Source organism: Sapajus apella, unplaced genomic scaffold (genome assembly GCF_009761245.1).
Source record: "Sapajus apella isolate SASKATOON/1434 unplaced genomic scaffold, GSC_monkey_1.0 scaffold35, whole genome shotgun sequence".
NCBI classification, from domain to species: Eukaryota; Metazoa; Chordata; class Mammalia; order Primates; family Cebidae; genus Sapajus; species Sapajus apella.
In genome coordinates, this window is record NW_022436975.1 from 1,211,875 (window position 1) to 1,222,005 (window position 10,131).

The following is a 10,131-nucleotide window of genomic DNA, read 5'->3' on the forward strand; positions in this document are numbered from 1 at the left end:
GTGTAACATGGTAAAATTGTCATTGAATTCTTGCCCCATTTTTCTGATTTATAATGTGATGCAACAGAGTACTTCCTGCTTCTCTTTGCATTTCCTTTTCCCCCACTCACATGCCAGTTATGTGTGTCACCCATATATTGAATGGACTTAGGAAAGTGCAAAACATGAAACAATCCAATTTTTAATTAATCCATTGATGTTTTCTTCATTGCGCTCCAGGAGATCTTGGGCAGAAATCATAGTTCTATTTACTTTTAACTATTGGAAGTCCAACCTGAATTAAATCTTTTTTTTTTAAAAGCCTACGGCACCCAGTATTTCCAGGCGGTCTCCCATCCAAGTACTAACCAGGCCAGACCCTGCTTAGCTTCTGAGATCAGACGAGATTGGGTGAGTTCAGGGTGGTATGGCCATAGACTGAATTAAATCCTAACTTTAATCTCTCATCTAGTTGAAAGTGTCTCCTCTCCTTGACCCCATCTCAGTCCTGATCTAGCCTGGGGACCTGGCACTGGGAAGGAGAACATTTCTTCACCCTTTTTTTTCTCCTACTCTGGAGTTAGGGGTTGGGAAAGAGGAGAGTAGGTGGCAGGAAGGTCTCATTTGTCTACTGCAGTTATTATTTGACATTGTTACTTCTCTAGGGGCTTAGAAGCTGCCTTTTCCTTACCCATTTCAGAAGGAGACTCTGGCGTGGTCTACCTGACCACTTCAGCCAACTCTCAGCTTCTGCCCTAATAGCAGCACAGTGGAATGTTGCTCGTGGCGGCATGGGATGTTACTTGCCCTATCAGTGGAAGTGCAGCTCCGCTCTGGCCTGTTCTCCTTGCTCTGGGCAGCTTATGCGACCTATCATGGTTAGACTATTTTCAACAAGAAGTAGGTATATGTGTCCAGTTCCCCAAGACTTCCTTTCATGGTGCTGCAGGGCCTGTGACATGCCCTCATTTGGCTTGAGGTACGTGTGTCTCGAGGGGCACAAATATCATAGAACACCTTCTTCCCCATTAGGACAAAAACTCTTCTGAAAAATCCCCTCTCAGCAGGGTAGGGTAGCAAAATGGCAGAGGAAGCATAGGCAGCTCCTTCCCCTCCGCAGAAACGTCAAAAACAAGCTGAAACTGTCAGAACTCTGGAAAACAGTCCAAGGTTTACAGTAACCAAAAGAATGCTGAATCAAGGAAAAGACAACTTTAAAAAAATGGGAGGAAAACTTTGTGGCATTTTTATTTGCTCTTACTCCACCCCCTTTCCAGCTTGGCAGCAGTCTTGAAGAAGTAAGCTCGCATTTCCAGGGTGGAATTCTGGTCTCTGACTCTAGGATGTTATTTGCAAGTGTTTGTCTTAGTCTGTTCTTACCTGTAAGGGGGCTACCTGAAGGACTGACACAAGATGCTTGTCTCCGTTTTGGCTCACTCAGAAATTATTTAGGGTAGAAAAGCAGTGGGCATTGCCCACAAATATTGCATGGCAAACAAATAATCCATAACCTCTTGGACAAAAGATCACAGCTGAGACATGCAATTGAACATATAAATTTCCCTGAGGGGGAAAGATAGAGTTTCTTTGTGAAATTAAGAGCATTCAAAACTACCCATGTGTACTGGGGAATTTAGAAAGCAACATGCACACCCAGGGCAGGGCACATGCACTGAAAAGATTTCACTTCCAGCTGGTCTGTAAGTCCACTTTTAGCACAAAACGAAGGCCAAGGCAGAGTTGTAAACAGATTGGTTCAATGTTGAAAGAGTGACCCAGCACAGTCAATTTGCAAAGATGAGGAGAGATCTTTTGTTTGTTTTTAATTTTTCAGTTATGGGCATTCAATGAAATCTCTATCAAAATACTGGCTGAAAATAAGCTAAAGAAACAGATCCTTCATTGACCACACATGACAAGAAATACAGTCTTTGAAAAAAATAGTTTGGCAAACTCACTGCACAAATGGATTACAGATTATTGTAGCCTTCAATCAATAAACAACAAACCCCGAAGAAGGGGAATAATTTGATTTCTAAAGTTGCCACATTATTATATACAAATGTCCAGTTTTTAACCACAAGGTTGCACATAAAAAGAAATAGTTAAACGTGACCCATTCAAATGAATAAAATAAATGGACAGAAACCATCCCTGAGGAAGTCAAGCCACTGGAGTTATTAGAAAGAGATTTAAGTCATCTGTCTTAAATATGCTGAAAGAGCTAAAGGGAGCCATAGACAAGGAACTAATGGAAACCAGAACAATGCTGTATGAACGAAATGAGAATATCAATAATGGCATAGGAATTACAAAAGGAAACTAAATGGAAATTCTGGAGCTGAAAAGTACAATAATTGAAATGAAAAATTTACTGGGCCAGGTGCAGTGGCTCACACCTGTAATCCCAGCACTTTGGGGAGCCAAGGCAGGAAGATCACCTGAAGTCAGGAGTTCAAGATCAGTGAAACCCTGTCAATATGGTGAAACTCTGTCTCTATCAAAAATACAAAAATTAGTTGGGTATGGTGGAATGCACCTGTAGTTCCAGCCACTTGGGAGGCTGGGGCAGAAGAATCGCTTGAACCTTCTGGAGGGGAGGAGGGGTGGTGTGCAAGGTGGAGGTTGCAGTGAGCCAAGATCACACCATTGTACTCCAACCTGGGTGTTGCAGTGAAACTCCATCTCAAAAAAAAAAAAAAAAAATTACTGGAGGATTTCTTCAGTATATTTGACTAGACATAAGGAAGTCAGTAAACTTGAAGAAGGGACAATTGAGATTTTACAGATTATAAATGGAACAGGAAGAAAAAGAGTGAAGAAAAGTGAATACAACTAAGAGGCTTGTAGTACACCATTAGGCAAACTGACATATGCATTATGGGCATCCAAGAAGAAGAAAAGACAGAGAAAGAAGAAGACAGCAAGAATATTCAAAGAAAGAAGGATGGGACATGTCTCAAATTGGATAAAAGACAAGAATCTACAAATCCAAGAAGCACAACATATTCCAAATAAGATATATTTGGAGAGATCCACATTAGACATGTTATATAATTGTTGAAAGCAGGGGACAAAAAAAAAGAAAAGGAAATCTTGAAATTAGAAAGAGGGAGTGACTTGTCAAATAGAAGAGATTCCCAATAAGATAACTAGATTTCTAGCTGCTAACCAGAAACCGTGAAGGGCAAAAGACGGGGATGACATTTAAAGTCAAATGAAAGCAAAAGATTGTCAACAAAGAATTCTATATTTGGCAAAATTATCTTTCAAAAATAAGAGAGACATTAAGACATTTCCAGATAAACAAAAGCTGCGGGAGTTTGCCACCAATAGACCTGTCTTATAAGAAATGCTAAAGGGAGTGAAATGATAAAACAGTAGTCAGTGACTTGAAACCTTTTAAAGAAATAAGTATCTCCAGGAAAAGTAATGACATAGGCAAATATAAGAGCCAGTATAATTATATCTTAGGTTTTCAATTCTGCTTTTAATTTCCTACATGATTTAAAAGGCAAGGTGATCAAATAATTATAAATATGTATTAGTGGGCATACAACATATATATATATGTAATTGTGACAACAACAACATAAATAGGCAGCAACTGAGCTCTACAGGAGCGGACTTTTTACATGCTGTTGAAGTTAAGCTGCTATAAATTAAATTAAAACTAAATTCTGTTGCATTTAGATGTTAGTTGTGTTTTCTATGGAAACCAAAAAAACCCCACAATCTAATGAATATACATAAAATAAAATGAGAAGGGGATCAACATGGTTTACTACAGAAAATTACATATAAAAGAATATAATAAAGGGGGAAATGAGAGACAAAAAAGGCATAGAGAAAACAAATAGCAAAATGTCAGAAGTTAAGTACTTCCTTATTAGTAAGTCCTTCCTTCTCCACATTTAATTACATAAAAGGTAGATGGATTAAACTTTCTGTTTCAGAAGGCAGGTATGACAAAATGTATTTAAAAAAATCCTATGATCCAAGTATATGCTGTCTATGAGAGACTCATTTTAGATCCGAAGATCCAAAGACACAATGAATTGAAAGTGTAAAGATGGAAAAAGCTACCCAATGCAAAGAGTAACCAAAAGAAAGTACGAGTAGCTATATTAATATTAGACAAAATATGCTTTAATCCAAAAACAAAGAAGGACGTTATATATTGATAAAATAGTCAAGTCATCATAAAGTAATAATTACAAACATATGTGTACCAAATAAAAGCCCCAAAATACATAGATAGAAATGAAGGGAGAAAGAGACAGTCCACAAATAATAGTTGAAGACTTCAATACTCACCCCCATTTTTTTCAATTTAAAATTACTTTATCGCTAAAAATGCTAATGATAATTTGAGCTATCAGTGAGTGGTAATCTTTTTTTTTACTGGTAGAAGCCTCAGTGTTGATGGCTGCTGAGTAATCAGGGTCGTGGTTGGTCAAGGTTAGGGTGGCCGTAGCAATTTTGTAAAATAAGACAACATCAAAGATTGCTGCATCAAATTGATTCTTTCTTTCATAAAAGATTTCTCTGTAGCATGTGTTGCTGTTTGACAGTATTTTACCCACTTCAGAACTTCTTTAAAAATTGCAGTCTGTCTTCCCCAAATGTTATTGTCGCTTTATCAATTAAGCTTATGGAATATTCTCAACACTTTGTTGTCACTTCAACAGTGTTTACACCGTCTTCACCAGGAATAAATTTCATCTCAAGAAACCACTTTCTTTGTTCATTCTTAAGAAGTAACTTTTCACACATTAAAGTTTCATCAAGAAATAGCAGCAATTCAGTCACATCTTCAGGCTTTCCTTTTTTTTCTTTGCAGTTTTAAAATTTCTGATATATATATGTATATAATTGCATTTTAGGTTTTGGGGTACATGTGAAGAACATGCAAGATTGTTGCCTAGGTACACACATGGCAGTGTGGTTTGCTGGCTTCCTCCCCATCACCTATATCTGGCATTTCTCCCCATGTTATCCCTCTCCAACTCCCCATCCTCCGCTGTCTCTCTCCTAGTTCCCCCTCACAGACCCCAGTGGGTTGATGTTTCCCTCCCTGTGTCCATGTGTTCTCACTGTTCAACACCCACCTATGAGTAAGAACATGTGGTGTTTGATTTTCTGTTCTTGTGTCAGTTTGCGGAGAGTGATGGTTTCCAGGTTCATCCATGTCCCTACAAAGGACATGAACTCATCATTTTTTATGGCTGCATAGTATTCCATGGTGTATATGTGCCAGATTTTCCCTGTCCAGTCCATCATCGATGGGCCTGATTTTTTTATTATTATTATACTTTTAGTTCTGGGGTACATGTGCAGATTGTGCAGGTTTGTTACATAGGTATATGTGTGCCATGGTGGTGGCTTGCTGCATCCATTGTCCCATCATCTACATTAGGTATTTCTCCTAATGCTATCTCTCCCCAATCCCTGCTCAACTATTCCTCCCCTAGTCCCCCAACTCCCAGGCCCTGGTATGTGATGTTCCCCTCCCTGTGTCCATGTGTTTTCATTTTTCAACACTTACTTATGACTGAGAACATATGGTGTTTGGTTTCTATTCTTGTGTCAGTTTGCTGAGAATGATGGTTTCCAGTTTCATCTATGTCCCTGCAAAGGACATGAACTCATCCTTTTTTATGGCTGTATAGTATTCCACAGTGAATATGTGCCACATTTTCTTTATCCAGTCTATCATTGGTGGGCATTTGGGTTGGTTCCAAGTCTTTGCTATTGTGAACAGTGCCACAATAAACATATGTGTGCATGTGTCTTTAAAATAGAATGATTTATAATCCTTTGGGTATATATCCAGTAATGGGATTGCTGGCTCAAATGGTATTTCTATTTCTAGATCTTTGAGGAACCACCACACTGTCTTCCACAACGGTTGAATCAATCTACACTCCCACCAACAGTGCAAAAGTGTTCCCATTTTTCCACATCTTCTTCAGCATCTGTTGTCTCCTGACTTTTTAATGATCACCATTCTAACTGGTGTGAGGTGCTGTCTCAATGTGGTTTTGATTTGCATTTCTCTAATGACCAGTGATGAGGAGCTTTTTTTCACATTTGTTGGCTGCATAAATGTCTTCTTTTGAAAAGTGTCTGTTTATATCTTTTGCCTACTTTTTGATGGGGTTGGTTTTTTTTTTTTTTCCTTGTAAATTTGTTTAAGTTCTCCACAGATTCTGGATATTAGCCCTTTGTCAGATGGGTAGATTGCAATTTTTTTTTTTTTTTCCCATTTTGTTGGTTGCTGGTCTGGTTCACTCTATTGATAGGTTCTTTTGCTGTACAGAAGCTTTTAAGTTTAATTTTTTAAAGCATAATTAGATCCCATTTGTCTATTTTGGTTTTTGTTGCCATTGCTTTTGGTGTTTTAGTCATGAAGTCCTTGCCTATGCCTATGTCCTGAATGGTATTGCCTGGGTTTTCTTCTAGAGTTTTTTTCTTTTCTTTTCTGTTTCTTTTCTTTTTTTCCTTTTTTTTTTTTGTTTAACTTCCAATCTTCTAGAGTTTTTATGGTGTTAGGCCTTATGTTTATATCTTTAATCCATCTAGAGGTAATTTTTTTTTTTTTTGAGACGGAGTTTTGCTCTTGTTACCCAGGCTGGAGTGCAATGGTGCGATCTCGGCTCTCCACAGCCTCCGCCTCCTGGGTTCAGGCAATTCTCCTGCCTCAGCCTCCTGAGTAGTTGGGATTACAAGCACGCACCACCATGCCCAGCTAATTTTTTGTATTTTTAGTAGAGACGGGTTTCACCATGTTGACCAGGATGGTCTCGATCTCTTGACCTTGTGATCCACCTGCCTCGGCCTCCCAAAGTGCTGAGATTACTGGCGTGAGCCACTGCATCCGGCCCGGTAATTTTTTTTATAATGTATAAGGAAGGGGTCCAGTTTCTGCTTTCTGCATATGGCTAGCCAGTTTTCCCAACACCATTTATTAAATAGGGAATCCATTCCCCATTGCTTGTTTTGTCAGGTTTGTCAAAGATCAGATGGTTGAGGTTGTGTGGTGTTATTTCCGAGGCCTCTGTTCTGTTCCACTGGTCTATATCTCCATTTTGGTACTAGTACCATGCTGTTTTGATTACAGTAGTTTAAAGTCAGGTAGCATGATGCCTCCAGCTTTTTTTTTTTTTTTTTGCCTAGGATTGTCTTGGCTATGCAAATACCCCCCTTAAGTAATAAACAGAATATCTAGACAGAGGATTAACAAGGAAGTAGAGAGCTTAAATAACTATAAAACAATTAGACCTAAGAGACATGTATGGAATACTTTGTCAAACCACAGCAGATTACTCGTTCTTCTCGGGTGCACACACAGCATGCTCCTGAATACATCATAAGTTAGGCCATAAAATCATTCTCAGTAAATTTAAAAGTATTGAAGTCATACAAAGTATCTTTTCCAAACCCAATAGAATAAAACTAGAGACAAATAACAGAGGTCAAATCTGAAAATTCACAAATATGTGGAAATTAAACACAGTCTTAAACAACCAGGGGGTCAAGGAACAAATCATAAGGGAAATTAAAAGATACTCTGAGATGAATGAAAATGAGAATGTAACATACCAAAATTGTAGTATGCAATAAAGATCAGAGGGAAATTTATAATCCTGAATGCATACATTAAATAAGAAGAAAGATATCAAATCAGTAATCTGACTTTATACCTAAATGTACCAGAAAAAGAAGAGCAGACTAAAGCCAAGCCTAGCCAGAAAACTGGCATAATAAAGACTAGATCAAAAACAAATAAAATAGATCTTAAAAACCAACAGAAAGACTTAATGACACCAAGAGTTGGTTCTTTGAGAACATCAACACTATTGGCAAACTAATAGCTAGATGTACAAAAAAGGAGAAGGTGCAAATAACCAAAATTAGAAATGAAAGTGGGGACTTTACTACTGATCTTACAGAAATAAAAAGGATTATAAGAGCATACTATGAATAATTGTACAACCAATTAGATGACCTCGGTGAATTGGACAAATTCCTAAAAACCTACAAACATTCAAAATCGATTCAAGAAGAAATAGAAAATCTTAAGATACCTATAAACAAGTACAACAATGGAATCCGTTGTAAGAAAATTTTCCACGAAAGAAAAGTCCAGGGTCAGATGGCTTTATTGGTGAATTTTAACAAGCATTTAAAGAAGAACACCAATCTTTCTCAAACTCCTCTAAAATATGAGAGGAAACATGTATTAACTGTTTCTATGAATCTATGGTGCTAGCATGTTCCTTATATCAAACCCAGATAAAAGCATCACAAGAAAAGTACAGACCAACATCCTTTTTGAATAGAAATGCAGGTATCCTCAGCAAAATACAAGTAAACTGAATCTAACAGCATACTAAAAGGATTATACACCATGATCAAGTGGGATCTATTCCAAAAATGCAAAATTAATTCAATAATAAAATCAATCAAGGTACTATACCACAGAAATAAAACAAAGGGGAAAATGCACAATATTGTTGCAACTGATGCAGAAAAAGCATGTGACACAACATAACACTCTTCATAATAAAAATTCTCATTAAACTAGGAATATAAAGAAACTTCCTCAATGATGTAAAGAGCATTTATGAAACACCCATAGATAACATCACATCAATGGTGAAAGATGGAAAACTTTCCCACCCAGTAACAATACAAGGATGCCCACTTTTGCCACTGTTAATCAATATTGTATTGAAAATTCTAGGCACAGCAATCAAGCGAGAAAAAAGGAAAACTATCTCTCTTTTCGCAGAGAGGCATTTTCTACATATATATTTCTACATATACATATTTTCTACATGTACATTCTATATGTGGAAAATACCAAGGAATTCTTAAGAAAGCTACTAGACCCAATAAGTGAATTCAGTAAATTTGCAGGGTATAAAATTAACAGACAAAAAGCAGTTGTGTTTCATACACCCCTAATGAAAAATACAAAAAGGAAATTTAAAGAACTCAATTTACCGTAGCATCCAAAAGAGTAAAATACCTAGGAGTAAATTTAACCAAGTAAGTGAAAGACTTGTACACTGAAAACTATAAAACACTGCTGAAAAAAATTAAAGAGATCTAAATAAATGGAAATGCAATCCCTATTCATGGATTGGAAGACAAGATTGTTAAGACATCAATTCTACCCAAAACAAACTACAGGTTCAATGCAATCACTATTAAAATTTTAGTAATCTTTGTGACAAAATGGAAAAGTTGACCCCAAATTCATATGGATTTTCGGTGAGCCTGAAATAGCTAAAGTAATCTTGACAAGGAGAGCAAAGTTGTAGAACTCACATGTCTCCATTTGAAAAGTGCTACGAACTACAATAACCAAAACAATGTGACACTAGCATAAGGGTGGATCTATTGACCAAGGAAATAGAATTGAAAGCCCAGAAACAAACCATCTGTGGTTAATTGAGTTTTAACAAGGGTGTCAAAACTTTCAATGGGAAAAGAATAGTCTCTTTAACAGGTGGTACTAGTCAACTGGCTATCCACCTGCAAAAGAATGGAGTTGGACCCCTTCTTCACATCATATACAAAAATTAACTCAAAATGGATTAATGGCCTAAATATAAGAACTAAACTCATAACATTCCTAGAAGAATACATAGGGATACATCTTCATGATCTTAGATTTAACAATGGATTTTTAGATATAACACAAGAAGCATGTACAAAAAAGACAAACTGATAAACTGGTCCTTATACATATTTTAAAAATTGTGCATCAAAGGACATTACCCTGGACATTATCCTTTGATATGAAAGGACAATCCATGAAAGAGGAGAAATATTTGGAAATCATGCATCTGATAAGCATCTGGTATCCAGAATACATAAAGAACTGTTACAACTCAATAGCAAAAGACAACTCAATTGAAAAATGGGCAAAAGAATTTCTGCAAAGGAGATACATAAATGGCCAACGAGCACATGAAAAGATGCTCAATGTTCGTCAACAAGGAAATGAAAATCAAAACTACAATGAGGTACCATTTCATACCCATTACAATAGTGATAATTTAAAAATAGAAAATAAAAGTGTTGACAAGGATGTGGAAAAATTAGAACCCTTGTGCATTGCTGGCAGGGATGTAAAAT

At 36.9% G+C, this 10,131-nt stretch overlaps 1 pseudogene; it reads right to left on the reverse strand.

Moving 5' to 3' along the window:
* Positions 1-299: 299 nt before the first annotated feature.
* Positions 300-418, reverse strand: LOC116563642 (annotated as a pseudogene).
* Between the last annotated feature and the right edge of the window lie 9,713 nt (positions 419-10,131).